The following is a 14,844-nucleotide window of genomic DNA, read 5'->3' as shown; positions in this document are numbered from 1 at the left end:
CCCTACCAGGCTGGTGGACGCCTGACTGCTCTGGATGGAACTGGTCCTCAATCTTCTCTTTTCCCCAGGAGGACCCCTGAGGGCAGGTCCTGCCACTCCACCTCACAGAGGGCCCCCTGCTCTGAGTGGGGACTCTACAGTTTGTCACAAAACCCAGAGCACCTTGAGACAGATGGGCCGCACCAGCCGCACGGGGCAGGTCCCGGAAACTGGGAGTCCTGGTGGACAGGGCAGCACCCGTGGCAGTGGCCCCAAGGCCCCTGATCCTTGTCCTGGGTGGACACTCAGGGGCCACCTGGGGCACCTGGCCTAACTTGCAAACCTGTGGCCACTCTGTTTGGAACCTTGAGGTTAGTCACCTGCCTTTTCAGAATGGAATCTTCCTTGATTTTAGAAATTCTTCTTCACAAGGAGCAGAGCTGATTGTCGAAGTGGAAAGGTGCTTGTTTGGGGACGGCTGGGACGTGTTCCCATCGGCTGTCAGGGCTGAGGTGGATAAATGAGCCAGACGTGCTACAAGGTGAAGCTAAGTGCCATGGGGATGGCAGCGGGGGAGGGTCCCACCTGCAGGCCAGGGGCAGCCTGGTGGCAGGCCCGGGGACAGCTGATAAGAGCCGCAGCATCAGGCTGTGTTTGGCCATTTATGGGTCCAGGCTGGGAGCCCTGATTAGAAAGGCATGCGGACCCGAGTGCGGGTGAGCCCGCGGCCCACTCCCTCCCTGGGCGGCTCCCGGGGTGCAGCTCCTGGCTCCGGGCCTTCTGTGCGGTCAGCGGCTGGGAACTTGCAGCTCCGCTTGGTCAGTGAAAGGGCCTTCAGGGAGGCCCAAAGGCTTGTCCGAGGCTGGCTGCATGGGCGAGCCGGTGTCGTGCCCTTTGGCATGATGTCCTCGAGGCCTCTTTGTGAGAGGGAGCACACGCGGGTCCCCGTGGGCGCAGACAGGCAGGGGCAGCTGGCTGCAGCGTGATTCCCACCGCCACTGAGGCAGACGCCATGGCTTGCCCACGGTCACCGACGGGGAAACCGAGTCTTGGGGGAGAGGACCTGGTCCAGGTTCCTACCAGGGCTTCTGGCTGAACTGGGACCTCCATAGAAGGGGTGCCGCCCAGGGGTGGGGAGTGGCTGTGGGAAGGCACGTCCACTGGGGAGTCACATCCATGGCGTGGAGGGCGTGTCCGTAGGGGGCACGTCCACAGCGGGGGGATGTCCATGAGGTCATGTCCGTCGGGGTAGGCTCTCACACCTGGTCCCATCTTTTCCCCTGATCCCTTGAGAGCCCCTGACACCCCGCGTCCCGTTACTCAGCAGTGTCCCCTCCACTCTCTGTCCTGGGACTCCTGGCTGACCCGTCATCTTGCTCATGGAGTCTTCATTCTGTGCACTGCCCCAGGAAGAAAGGGGACTTGGGGTCTCGGAGAACACTCTGTGCCCCACCCCCAGTGTCCACCTCCTTGGCCAGTGGGGGTCACTGTGAGGTCACTGTCTTCTGAGAGCGGGTGCCATCGAGGTCTCGACACACGCAGTCACACCCTGACCACTGCCCTGGGAGGGGAGGCTGCCCGGTGTCTGTGTGGCTTTGCTCCCCTGCTGGAGGCCCACAGGGTGGACAGCCTCCCTAGCAGGGCCTGGAGTTCTGCCTGCAGCTGCAGGTCCAGCGGAGGTTCTGCTCTCTCAGAGGCCCACGCCCCTGGGTGGCCTCTGGCCTCCACTGTGCTGTGAGGACCTGGCCTCTCGCTGAGTGCAGGATGGTGGGCATCAGGTGCCTGGGCTTCTGCGGCTTTCTGCTGGGGCTCCTTCGGGCCGATGTCGGGGTTCGGCTGTTTCGGGTACCGCAGCTCTTGCCTGCCTGTATTCAGAAGGCACCTGGCTCCTTGGGCTCTGGACTTCGTAGTGGGAGTGCTGGGGCCAGGGGACCGTGTCCAGCAGTTCTGATCATTCCAGACAGTTCCCCAAGGTGGTGGGGTCAGCTTTCCCCCACCCACAGGGTGTGGAAATACCAGAGACTCCACTTGGTGTTGTCCGTCTTGTTAATTTTAGCCAGTCTGTGGGTGTAGACACCATTATGTTGGGAAGTAAAGGACCCCATGTCAGCTCCGCCGGCAGCCGAGGGGTTGGGGTGCTTTTTCAGGGTTTCCATCAGCGTCGGGAGCTGGCTGGGGGGCAGTGTCACCACGGTGCTGGAGCAATGAGGGGCCCCGTGGTGGAGCCCTCGCTCCCTGACAGCCCGTGGGCCAGCCCCATGCCCGCAGGCAGGTGGGGGAGTGCCTGAGTGGCCAGTGCTGGGACAGGCAGGGTTTTGGGGACAGAGGGCAGGTTCCCCAGGGATGGTGACTGTCACCACCAGCTCCAATGAGAGGTGGACCTTTGGGAAGAGGGCTTCAGAGGTCCATGGGAGACGCAGAGCAAGCCTCTGGGTGTTTCCTGACAGTGAGGGCTGTTGAGAGCCACCCCAGCTGGGGGCTTTGGGTAACAGAAACGTGTTCCCTCGGCTCCTCACATGGAGGCAGAGGCTGGAGGTCTGTGATCACAGCATCCGCCAGCCGCGCTCCCTCTGACGCTCCGGGAGGCTCTTCCCTGACTCCCCTAGCTTTGCAGGTCCCAGGGGCTCCTTGGCTCCGGCTGCATCTCCCAGCCTCTGCCTCCGTTGACACGTGGCTGCCTTCCCGTGTCTGGGACTCTGCGTAGGGACCGCCCTTGGATTGGGGCCACCCCGCCATGAGACCTCATCTTCACCAACAACGTCTGCAAAGACCTCTTTCCAAGCCAGGCACAGGCTCAGGATCTGCCCTGACCTGAGTTTCTGGGGGCCACTGCCCAGCCTGGGACGTGGTTTGAGAAAACCCACCCCCAAGCACGGCCTGCCCTGAGCAGCACAAGTCCTCCACCTGGACCCAGCCCCAGACGCCAGGGCCCCACGTCTGCCCAGGGCACAGCCCTCACCAGCCATCCTGCCCCTCTCCAAGTCTCGGGGCACCCATGGTGACCCCAGGGCTGAGCCAGGCTCTGGGCTTGTTCCTCCTGCCTGCGTGGTGGGACCACGACAGCAGGTGTCCAGTGCAGCCTCCTGGGCAGCTAACTGGGCATGCGGCCGAGGACTGGCCACTGAAGATGTCGCGCTCACCACTGCTGCAGGGCGAGGCAGCTCGGAGAGTGCCTCAGACACGGGGGTCAACGCCGCGGGTGAGCAGTGAGAGGCTGGCTCCTCGATTCTCTGCATCTTTGCTTTTATTCCATTTTACAAACGCACCCGTCTCTAAGGGGCCACAGACAAAGGCAGGCCCTTCCTCCTGGTGGCAGAGAAGCCCCATGCTCCGGCCTTCTCTGGCATTTCCCATGCCAACCTTGTAGGTTCTGGGGAGCAGCGCCCCTCACCACGAGGCCTAGCTGTGAGGACACAGGTGCAGGCTGCATGTGAACAACCAAGAGTCCTGGAAGTGACCAGTGGAGCTAGCCGAGGGTGCAGCACACTCACCAACAGGGCCACCTGCCGTTTGCTCCACAGCAGGGGCGTCCTTGTTTCCCAGGGTCCCAGAAAACCCTTAGGAGGGTTGCCCATCAGCACCAGCCAGCCTCACCTGCTCTTATGGAGAGGCCCTCCCTCCTGCCCTGTAGAGCCTGGGCCTGGGGGCCACCCGCTGCCCCAGGAGCGGCCTCCAGGGTCCTGGAGCCCCGTCTCCTGCCTCCCCTGCTGCTGTCCCCACATGTTCTGGGAATGGCTCCTGAGGCTCGCTGGAAGGAGCGTGGTGGTGGCCTTGGACCAGGGACTCCTGGAGGCATCTGCCCCTGGCCAGGGCTGCAGCCCAGCCAGTGAGGGGTGGGGCAGCCTGGATGACAGGGAATGGAAGCCTCAGGCTGCATTCCAAGGCTGCCCGGGAGGACTGGAGGACGAGGAGGTAGCTGTGGGGGTGGGTGGAGCTGAGTCACCGCTGCTGGGGTGGAGAGCCGGATGGGAGGACGGGGAGGATGCTTCTGGCCAGCAGGCTGAGCGGAGGGAACAGGGGTTGGTGGGTCTGGACCCAGGAAGCCCTGGATGAGTGACCCCTGCAGCTGCCCCACGGAATGTGCTGGAATTCAGGTGGAGGCGCTGTGATGGGGTTGAGGCTGGGCTGCGGACGGTTCCCAGGCCAGGCTGGCCTAGGCCACGCGCTCAGGGCCCGCCTGTGCAGCCAGTCCTGGCTCCCTCCCTTGCTGGTGTTGTGCTCAGATGACACAGGACATATCCCAATGGACATTCAGGAAATAGCCCACGCGAGGCCCAGAGCCCTTCCGGGACGCCCCTATGTGGAGCCCTGGGGAGCCCCGCATTGGCCTCGGCCACCTGGTGTGGCTGCTGCCCCCTGTGATGGAGGAGCACGTGGGGACGAGGTTGGGCTGGGGAACAGTGACTTGCAGAGTCCCCTGGTGCCTTGGGGTGTCCATCTGGGCCAGGACATGTGTGCACCTCAGGGGGAGGAAGGGCCCTGCCCCGGCACCTGCCATCCTCGGGGTATGGCAAGGCCAACAGACAGGAGGTCACTCCTTACTGCACAGGTCTCAGGAGGCAGGCCAGGCAGGGCCACACGGGGAAGCCCGGGGGCGGGGGGCAGCAGGCAGCGGAGCCAGGGAAGGGAGCAGGAGCTAACGTGGCCTCTGTGGGAAGGAGGCAGCAGGCAAAGGCAGGAGGGGGTGGGGTCGGTTCACAGGGCGGGGGCAGGACTGTCCCTGCCCGTGATGAGGGCAGGGGCAGTGCCTGGGGTGGGCTGTGGATTGCTGGTTGCTTTGAAAGACACCTCATAGGTGGACCCTTTGCTATTTCTCGTGACTGGCTCAGCCTGGGAGAGGCGTCCCTCCGGGACAGTAGGGCACACGTCTGAGTGTCAGATGCAGAAAGGAGAAACTGGTCATCACAGGGAGGCAGGAGGCACAGTGATTGGAGGGGAGGTGGCCAGTGCTGGCGTGGCCAGCACTGCAGAGCCTCTGCCCTGCCTGAACCTCTCAGGGCTTGACCAGAGTCCTGTCTCCAAATGGGCACCCCTGAGCTCACATGCTGGTATCTGGCCTGGTCCCCACAGGGCAATTGGGGCCCATCTGCTCACCCCCTCCCCCAAGGAGACCTCGGTGCACCTTGATGAGGAGGCTCTTGAATGAGGGGTGGGGAGGCTGGGGACTTACCGCCACCCACCTGGGATCCCCGGTGCAGAGAGGACCCTCCTGGGAGTCTCAAGTCTCAACAAAGGGGCAGCTCAGGGCAGGGCCTCGTGCCAGAGTGGTGTTCTGCTGGCTTTGGGCTGCTGACCACTGAGAAGTCTCCTGGGTCCTCCTGGCCTCCACCCTGAAGGGTGCCTCCAGGTCTCAGCCTCCCTGTCCCCTGGACTGAGCCAGGGCTGGAGGGGGAGGGACCTGGGCCTCAGTGGAGGGTGTGGGGACAGGTGCATGGGATCACACTAGAAGTCGGTGGCCTGGCCTGAGGGACAGACTGGAGGACAGGTCCCCTTCATGTGTGTCGGGGAGGCGCACCAGCAGAGTGTTGGATTGCCAGCAGATCTGAGAGTGAACAGCCCCGAGTCATCTGCCGGATCCCCCTGCCAGATGGCTTCTTAGAGACAGATGCCCGAGCGGAAGCTGTTGGCGCATTTGGGTGGCCATGGGGAACGTGGGTGCAGATCCTGGCTTTGCCTCTCTCAGCTACAGAGAATTCTTGGTCCTCTCTGAACCTTCGTTTCCTCCTCTATGAAACAGAACGACAGCAGAGGCTGTTGGGGGCTGTGAGCGGGAGAGCAGAGAAGTAGGTGTGAGTAAACACCAGCTGTCCTGGTGGGCCTCCCTGGAGGCCCGAGGGAGGGCGGCAGGAAAGGCACCTCCTGCCCAGAAGCAGGGCTGGCCTGTCAGCACTGTGCACCAAACCTGGGCACTCTGTGGAGTGGAGAGCAGCACAGAGCACAGGGAGGGGAGGAACAGACCCCCACCCCACCCAGCAGGCCTTGCTGACACCCCTCCACAGCCAGGTCGAGTGGGAGCTCGCCCCAGCTTCCCGTCCCCCTCCACGCCTGGAGAGAACCTTCTGGAAATGTGCACATCCTTTGACTCTGCCCCACACCCCTTACGAGGGGCTGCTGGGCAGGTCCTTGCCTCTGTGTGGCAGGAGGGGGCAGAGGGGTCCGAGGCCCAGAGAGCCTCTGCCTGCAGGCCCCGTCCACCCGGGTGCCCTTTGGCCCACATGGGCTCTAGCCAGGCCTGGTCACCACTGCCCCCAACATGACCGTGCCCTGCGCTGTCCCCTGCCGACACGCTGGCTCATTCACATTGATCCTTTTCAAAGCTGTTGTGCAAGGAACAGGTTCAAAACAGAGTTCAGCAGAAGGGCCACCGTGGAGGAGTCCGGAACCGTGGGGCTCTCCCCGCCCACAGGGGCTGGGGCTCTGCAGGGCCACCAGGACTGTCCTGGACGGAGCTGTGCTCTCTCAGAGGGACGTCTGGCGGGGAGACGAAGGGGTGCCAGCACCTGCTGTGGTGGAGCCCGCGAGGAGGTGGAGATAAGTGTGCGAACTTGGCTCTGCTCTGGTCACAAATGGGCCCAGGGAGGCGCTTGTTAGTGTCCTGCTGGTGCCTCCAGGTGGCGGTCAGAACAGGTGAGCTGCAGGAAAGGGAGGCCCTGCCCTTCTTCCAGGGTCCAGCCCCATCCCCTTGGCCAGAGGCCCCTCCCTGCCGGGCCTGCAGCCAAGTCACCCACTGCAGGAGAGACCACCCCAGGCTCAGAGGCCAGGCTGGGGTGCCCCCTGCCCATCATGGGGTCGGGCTGAAGGACACAGAGAGGGTCTGAGCAGTGTGGGATTTGAGTCTTTGCCTTGCTCAGTGAGGCCCAGAGCCGGGCCCACTCAGGTAGGATGGTTGGTATTTGTCCTCTACTGAGCACATGCCATGACTTTCAGCCTACAGAAGAGGCACTGTCCAGCGGCTGTCCTGTGTCCTCCTGCCTGTGCACCCCCTGCAAGTCCCCTGACGTCTCCCCTCAGCGCACAGCCTTATTAAGACACGGGGTCTTCACAGAGGTGGCTAAGCTACACTGAAGTCATTAAGATGTCCCCACTCCAACACAGCAGTCCCCATAAGAAGAGATCAGGACACGGACACACAGAGGGTGGTCTATGAGGAGATGCCACCTGTCAGCCAAGGATGGGGCTCAGTAGGGACCCCCCACAAACACCTGCTCTGGGTCCTGTGGCCTCCAGGGCAAGACAGCATCGAGTGCTGGTGACGCCGCCTGGTCTGTGGTTTGCTCTGCAGCCCTGGGCTTGCGACAGCATTGTCACATCACAGTTCACACAGTGGTATCCCTCCATGAGTGTGATCCCCAGCACAGTGATGTGGGGACAGGGCACATCCTCCTTTAGACGGGTCACACCTGGCAGGATGGGCTCTGTCCCAGGCCAAGGATGAGTCTACTGCTGGCCAGTGCCCATCGCCCGCTTCTCTGGGCCACCTGCCCTGCTCACGGCCCCTGGTGCGGTCACCCTGTCCGTGAGGACAGCAGTCCCTCTGTGCATCCAAGGAGATGGAGGAGGTTCAGGAGACCTGCCTCTGAAGGCCACCCCTCCAGGGCTGGGCGGAGGAGTGCAGGTGACCGTATGGGCCCTCACAGGTGTTGGCGCCCCCCTGCACACCCTGGGGGCCAGGACCAGCTGCTCTGCAGTGCCCTACCCCGCCCCTCGTCCAACCAGCACCTTGTCTGGCTGCCTCAGGACGCATGGGGACCCTGTCCCAAGTGACATTGCTTACCTGCCTGGGCCCAGCAGGTTCTCATAACGAGTATGCATGTCCACCCAACGGTCAGTCTGCACCCGGGTGGGCCCCTGCAGCAGGGAGGGCAATGTGTGCCGTTTCATACCCCCACGCTCAGGAGGCTGAGCATCCAGCTAAGGCTGTCCCCTGCGGGAGCACGAGGCCAGCAGACTGCGCTGACCGCAGGACCTGCAGACCCTAACGGGGTCCCCACCTCATGGCTCTCGCTGTGCTACCCCAGAGCCCCATAGCTGGTCATCATCTGCACGGCACCTCTGAGGTGGGACGATCACCCAGCCCTGCAGACATGGGACCTGAGGGACAATGTGGCTAAGGGTGTTGTGGGTTGGTGTCCCCCAGAAAGGTACGTCCATGTCCCGGAACCTGTGAAGATGAAGCAATCTGAAGAGTCCCCACTGACGTGATCCAGTTAAAGATCTAGAGACGTGGTCATCCCGGGTTATCTGGGTGGCCAGGTTGCAGTGACCGGTGCCCTTGAAGTAGGAGAGAACACAGGGAGAGCAGAGGAGGCCGTGGGAAGACGAAAGCAGAGGACACAGCCACAAGCCAGAAGCCACCAGGAGCTGCAGGAGGAGGAAGGGTCCCCCCGGGAGTCTGCAGAGGAGCATGACCCTGCCACCCCTTGATCTGGGGCTTCTGACCCTTAGAATGTCAAGAAGAATCTGGGAGCCACTGTGCCGTGTGTCCATCCTGCAGCCCCAGGACACAGGTCCACTTTGCCTCGTCGCCCTGCCAGGCGCTGTGGCGAGTGCCCAGAGTCCCCCTCCTGACGACCAGCGTGGCGTGTTGGGAAGTGTGAACACGGCCCTTGCCCTTCCTGCTGGATGCCAAGCACTTCCTGCCCGTGACATTCTGCAACGGGGCTGCCAGGCTGGTGCTCGAGTCCCAGGGTCGACGAGACGGACCCCTCCCCGCCACGGCACTGTTGAGGGCTGATGCCCAACCTCTTCCCTGGGCATGCCTGACCCTGTGCTGGGTCCCCGGGCACCAAATGAGCACGTGTCTACGTGTTCACCATGTTTCTGCCAGGTTGCTTGAGGGCAGGGACCCCCGGGCTCCTGTGCTGTGGGGGTTCAAGACCCTGGACCAGAGCGTCTAGTGGCATGGAGAGCTTCTGCCCTGGGAGCATCCCAGATCCCCAGGACCCTCTTGGGAACCACTATGGGCAGCAAGGCATTACTCAGTAACTGCATTTTGTCAATTTAGATTTCAGCCCATCAGACTTCCTTGAGGTGGATCCCCAGAAAACCCCCCAGGTCATGCTCGGGGATGCACCAGTGCCGGGCACAGGTCAGGTGGGGAGTGCTGCCACTCAGGCTGGAAGGGACACCTCCCCTGGGCTCCCGCACCAGTGCGCAGGGGAGCCGGCTTCCCGGCAGTCTGAGTTCTAGTGCCTTCCGTGACTCTTGGGCTCTTCCATCAGCCTCGGGTTGCAGCTGAGGCTATTTCCAACCCAGTGAGATACGGAAGGCCTTGGGGTCAGCTCTGAGAGAGAAAGGCACCATCAAGAGCTGCGCTGCGACAAGGGCCCTGAGTGGACAAAGGGAGGGACACCCCAGTCTGTCCTCTTTGCTGCACTGCCCGCCTGGGTTGAGTCTGAATGACAGCGAGGCGGGGCGAACCCCACCCCCTGCCCAGCTGCCCTCCAGCTCCTGTGTGCTGGGGGTGGCCTGGGACACTGGCCCTGGGCCTGGCTTGCTCAGAGCTGCCCCTCGGTCCAAACTGAACCTGGCTAAGCTGGGGCTCCCGTAAGGCCGGCCCTGGAGAAGAGGGCCCAAGCGTCTCCTTGGCATCTGGAGCGGCCAACAGGGTCCCACCTGGCCTGGGTCCTGCGACTGAGGGGCGTCTGGCCTCATCCCTGGTGTGTCCACTGGGAGCCTCCTGGGGATGGAAATCGCCATCACACTCCCATCCTTGGATCCTATTTTGATACAAAGTTCGAGTACATAGCGCTGACCCTGTGTGCCGCTTGGCCTGGTCATCTGACCCGTCCAGCTGCAGGGACCCACCCTTTCCCGGATGTTTCCAATGTGACCGACCCACCCTCGTCTCTCCCGAGTCCAGTTGTCCAGGTGCTGAAGGGCTCTGGCCAGGACTGAGGGTCAAGAAGGAGAGCACACAGGTGCGCTGGACTCAGACACGCATGAACACACTTGCCCGTGCACCTTCAGGTGGGCATACGGGCAAACACACATGCACAAGCACCCCTCACACAAAGCAAGCATGTGCACTCACATATATGTGCACACAAGCACATAGTCACACAGCATACACAGACACACAAGCACACACACAGCACACACAGACACACAAGCACACACAGACACACAAACACACAGACACACAAGCACACAGACACAAACACACACACACACAGACACAAAAGCACACAGACACACAAGCACACAGACACACAAACACAGACACACAAACCCAGACACACAAGCACACTGTTGAGAGCCACAGCCAAGTCGGGATGGCGCCTGGCATTTTGCCAGAAGGAGTGGTTGGGAGGTGACATCAGCGAGCCCTTGGGATGATGGTGATTAAGTTAAGCTGTGTATGATTATGGGGATGGTGACTGATTGCTGTAACTGGATGATGCTGGATTGGGGCCAGCTGTGTATTCAGCTGTGTATGTGGACCTCTGCTGTCCGGCAGTGGGGCGGCTCCTGCTGCCTCGGGTGCCCGCTACTTTTGAGTTCCCGCGGAGTTCCCGTTGGTTCTCGCGGAGTTTCCGTGGAGTTCTAGAGAGTTCCCGTTGGGTTCAGGCAATAAAGTAGTTCCTGTTTGAACCTACAAGTGGCTCGTGTTCTCCCGGTTAATTTGTGTCCAGCCAGACTGCGGCAGCACACAGACACACAAACGCACACAGACACACAAGCACAGACAGAGGGTGGGCTCCCTGAACCCCTTGTTCACACTGTCCCTGAGGCTCTCCGGCCCGGCTGCATCCTGGGTGCCCAGGCCCTGCGGGGAGTAGAACCCCGCCCTGCGGCACAGCCGAGACGCGAGGCGTGGTCAGTCCTGCTGGACAGCAGTGTGGGCACAGGCTTTCTGGGGCCCCACGGAAGGGCTGCTCAGAGCTGGGGACACTGCCACATCCTCTCAGAGCGGACTTCTCTGGGCCACAGGGCACAGAGTGACAGTGGGCTGTGAGTGTCAGGTGTCCTGCGTGGTCTGCTGGCCAGCCCCCCACTGCGCAGAGCCCACCTTAGCCCCCTCCTCCAGCTCTGCCTCCTCCTTCCATTTGTCCTGTAGCAGCCCTGGAGGTCTGTGTTGTGACCAGCCCCTGCAGGGCCACCCACCAGGGCTCCTGATGACATGAGTTGACCTCAGCCTTGCCCGGGCAGGGAGCCACAGCCCCAGAGGCTGAGAGGACACCCGTGGAATGAGGAAGACGCTCCCGAGGCTCCAGGTCAGCCGCAGGCCGCGGGCAGATGGCAGCCCCTTTCGAGGGCTGGCCTCACTTCACCAGCCTGTGCCCTGGTGGCCGGGGGCTGGAGGGGGCAGCCGGTACCCAGCAGGGCAGGACCTTCACCTTCCAGTGGCCTGCTCCCCTCCAGCGGGCGCTGGGACCTGCGCCCTGGGTCGGGGCAGCCCCAGGGCCAGGACGGGTGTGCAGGGGCAGCTTCTGCAGGGCCCAGTGAAGGGGGAGGCTCAGGCTGCCCCTGCCTGCTGCCCGGTGCGTTTGCGTGACATGCACAGGTGCACAGGAGCCGCACGCACCACGCGTGGGGAGTGTCCCTTCAGCATGGCCACACTGGGGGTGCCTATTTTTACCCCTTTCTCTCCTTCCCTATTTTTGGTGGGGATTAGCCCAGGGCTTCCTGCAGGCCACATTGGTGGCTCCTTTCTAACTTGGCCCCTCCCCGTTGTGCCCAATCCTGTCCTGCCCCACCCTAAACCCTCCAAGTCACCTCCCAGGCACTGCCAGAGCTCTGATGCCTCCCCAGGGCGGGGACTGTGGGGGGGAGGGGGGAGGCTCAGCCTTCATACCCACAGCTGGAGGCACCCCAGGGGATGCCAGGGCAGGGGCAGGGTCTGGGCAGGATCCTCAGCCACACTGGCCCCGGGACCCGCCCTGTTGCTCCCCTAGAGTGGAGTGTTCTCCCTGGACCAGGGTGCACAACCCCAGAATGAGGAGTCCCCTCCCCTCCTGCTACCGTTGCCCCTGAATTTAAAAGTGACTTGCCATGGGGCGGGGTGTTTCCGTCCTTGGAGAGGGAGGCAGCAGAGGAAGAGAGCCTGTGGGTCAGGCCCTGTGGGAGGAGGCCAGGGTCTCTGCCCGCTGCCCCATCCCTGCCCCAGGGCCGAGGCTCCGCCCCGCCCCCCTCCGTAGGTGGTGCCAGCCTCTGGGAGGAGCGGGGTCAGGCCACCAGTCTCTTTGCCTGCAGTTCACAGCCCCATCACAAGGTTAACGAGTTCAAAGTCACATTCCTTATCAGGATTCAAGACTGAGTGAAGACGAGTGGCCCTTGGCGTCTGTTCTTATCACTGCACAAACACCGAGACTTTATGAGCCTTTATGAGCCCCACCGCTCTTTTATTAGGGCCTGCGTTGGCTTCTTGGCTTTAGCACTCACCTGTGACGTCTGCACAAATGACGATAAGCTCTTCAATGCCAATTCGTTTACTGAAGCACTAAGCATGTTTTTTTTTTTTTTTTCTTTTCCCTGCAATGGCATTGTTCATACTCAGAGAATGTGGCCTGATGAAATGCTCTGATCATGCAACAGTGTTGCACAGCAAGGGTGCTGCAGTCAGGACCCAGCTCAGAAGGCAGCCCGGGGCTTCTGGGTCGAAACCACAAAGGCCAACTTACAAGTACGGGTAAGAAAGATGTAAAGGATAACACCCTTCATATATAAAGAGTTCTCAGGAAAAAATAAGAAAAGAATTTACCCTTCTGGGAACATCTTTTGATTTTGCCCACCCAAAGAAGTCTGTGACTTCTTTGTTTGGTCCCACCTCCTGGGAGCTACCTCCTTCCCACCTGTAGTTCAGGTAATCAGTGTGACTGACCTATACTTGACCTCCAGTGGCTAAAGGTAATACCCTTGGCAGAAAGAGGGCTTCCCTAAGATGCTGGCTGGAACAAGGGAAGGCCTCTCTCTGCAGGCTAGGAGCTGGGAAGACGCTGGCCACCTGTCTTTGTCCACTGTGCACTGCTGTAACACAAGGCCACAGACTGGGCCATCTATGACGAACATAAGTTTACTGTCTTGGAACTCCAAGATGGAAGGGATGGCATCTGTCGAGGGCTTTCTTGGGTATTATCCCATGGGGGAAGGCTGAAGGGTGAGAGGGAGAGGAATAAGCGCCCGTGAGCATGGCGTGGGTCCACTCCTACCCAGACATAGCCCAGCCCCCCCAGCCCTGGGATCAAGCTCACCTGCAAACTAGGGGTGCCGCCTTGGAGTACACACTATCCTGCTGTGCGGGGAGGTGGGGCCGAGGGCGTGGGCCGAGGGCGTGGGCCCAGGCGGAGGACAGTGGAGAAACCAGACGCAGGTCCCCGTCGAGCTCAGTGGGCTCAGTTCCATTAGGTCAGCACTAGCTTTCCTTTACACTTGAACCATTTGCAGTAGGCGAGCAAGACCGACTTGACAAGCTGCCCCCGGAGACAGGGGGCGGCCCAGGGCGAAGCCACCTCGGGGAGGGGGCTCACACCTGGACGGTAGTGAACACGCACGGCCCAGATGGATCCCCATCTCCCCAAAGAGGTTCAGTCCCCACACAGAACCTGGGAGTGGGGCTTGATGTGGAAACAGGACACTCGCAGGTGTCACCAATTAGGGTGACATCACACTGAGGAGGCTGAACCCCCAAGGGACAGAGGTCTTCCAGAGAGAGAGAGAGAGAGAGAGAGAGAGAGAGAGAGGGTGAGGACAGCCCTGTGGGGTGGAGGCAGAGACTGGGTGAGGGGTCCTGAGCCGGGCAGGTGCCTGTCGCTGGAGGTGGTGGGAAGGCCCTCCCCTGAGTGTCACAGCCTTCTCCAGGCCCCTGGCACAAGGGGGCCGTCCCTGTCATTTGAACCCAGCTCCTGGTTCTTTGATATGGCAGCCTAGGAAACAAATACAAATGATACTTTTTGCTTCTGAATTCAGCAAAAATTCGTTAAATAAAAATTCTTAAATGTGTAAGGTCTGGAGGGTCCCACCCAGGGGCAGCACGGATCACGAGCTTGGAGAGAAGGCGTCCCCTTTCACTTGATGACTTCGTTTTAAATGCTTCATCCAAGGAGAGGTTTCATGTTGGATGTAAGAAATCTGGAAAGGATACGATAACATTGTTTACAACACTGTATAGAAACAGCAAACATCTAACAATGGAAGTTTTAAATATTGGACACAATGAAACGTTAGACTCTAAAAACAACTTCTTCGGTGACATACAACACTCCAAGGAGTTCTTTCTACATAAATAGAAAAGCAGCCTGCTCACAGAGGTCACGATCCAAATGTATTTTTAAAGGCTGTGGTACACATTAGTATGACTAAAAATGCACTAAATATCAATCATTTTGATTATCCGAGTGATAAGATTACAAACTATCTTAATTTTGTTGAAGATCATTTCATATATAGTGTATTTTTTATAATCATCTTATGTTCAGTTTGGGGTTTTGTAAGGTGCTGCGGGGGGTGGGGGCAGGGGGGCTGACCTGCAACTCTTGGGCTGGGGACCCTCCCACCTGGACGTGCCAGCACACCCTGCTCATGCGTCCAGTTTTATCACTGGGGGAGAAGTTTAAGACTGCAGATCTGATGTGCACCAAGCTTTGTTTGAAACTGACGTTGAGTAAGCAACCTTTGAGAAACTAAGATGCCATGATAATGCTCGACCAAGACCAGCTAACTTCGTGTGTGTTTGAAGTAATAAAGTGATTTAAATTTGGTGGCAAAGGTCTAATTGTGGGGCATGGTGTTTCTAAGTGACCGCCAAGCAGCAAAACAAACACTGGCGCTTCTCAACCCTCTTGGGCCGGCGTGGTGGGACCCGAGCCTGCCACCATCCCCTTTCAGGACCTCGGGCTGCCTTCGGTCTGTGCCTCCCCCCCCCCC

General features: G+C 60.6%; 2 long non-coding RNA genes across 2 annotated transcripts in view; both read left to right on the top strand.

The window, feature by feature from the left end:
• The window catches only part of LOC125616984, a 31,621-nt gene extending 17,323 nt beyond the window's left edge, over nt 1-14,298 (top strand). The window contains exons 3-4 of the long non-coding RNA XR_007347837.1: nt 12,479-12,610; nt 13,925-14,298. This is a non-coding gene — a long non-coding RNA (uncharacterized LOC125616984). The remainder of the gene's footprint in view (nt 1-12,478; nt 12,611-13,924) is intronic.
• On the top strand, nt 6,463-9,971 carry LOC107136521. The gene is made up of 2 exons (XR_001502715.2): nt 6,463-6,606; nt 6,907-9,971. It is a non-coding gene; the product is annotated as an uncharacterized LOC107136521 (long non-coding RNA).
• Nucleotides 14,299-14,844: the final 546 nt, after the last annotated feature.

The sequence above is a fragment of the Marmota marmota genome, unplaced genomic scaffold (assembly GCF_001458135.2).
Source record: "Marmota marmota marmota unplaced genomic scaffold, marMar, whole genome shotgun sequence".
NCBI classification, from domain to species: Eukaryota; Metazoa; Chordata; class Mammalia; order Rodentia; family Sciuridae; genus Marmota; species Marmota marmota.
This window is presented reverse-complemented; position numbering and strand designations above follow the sequence as displayed.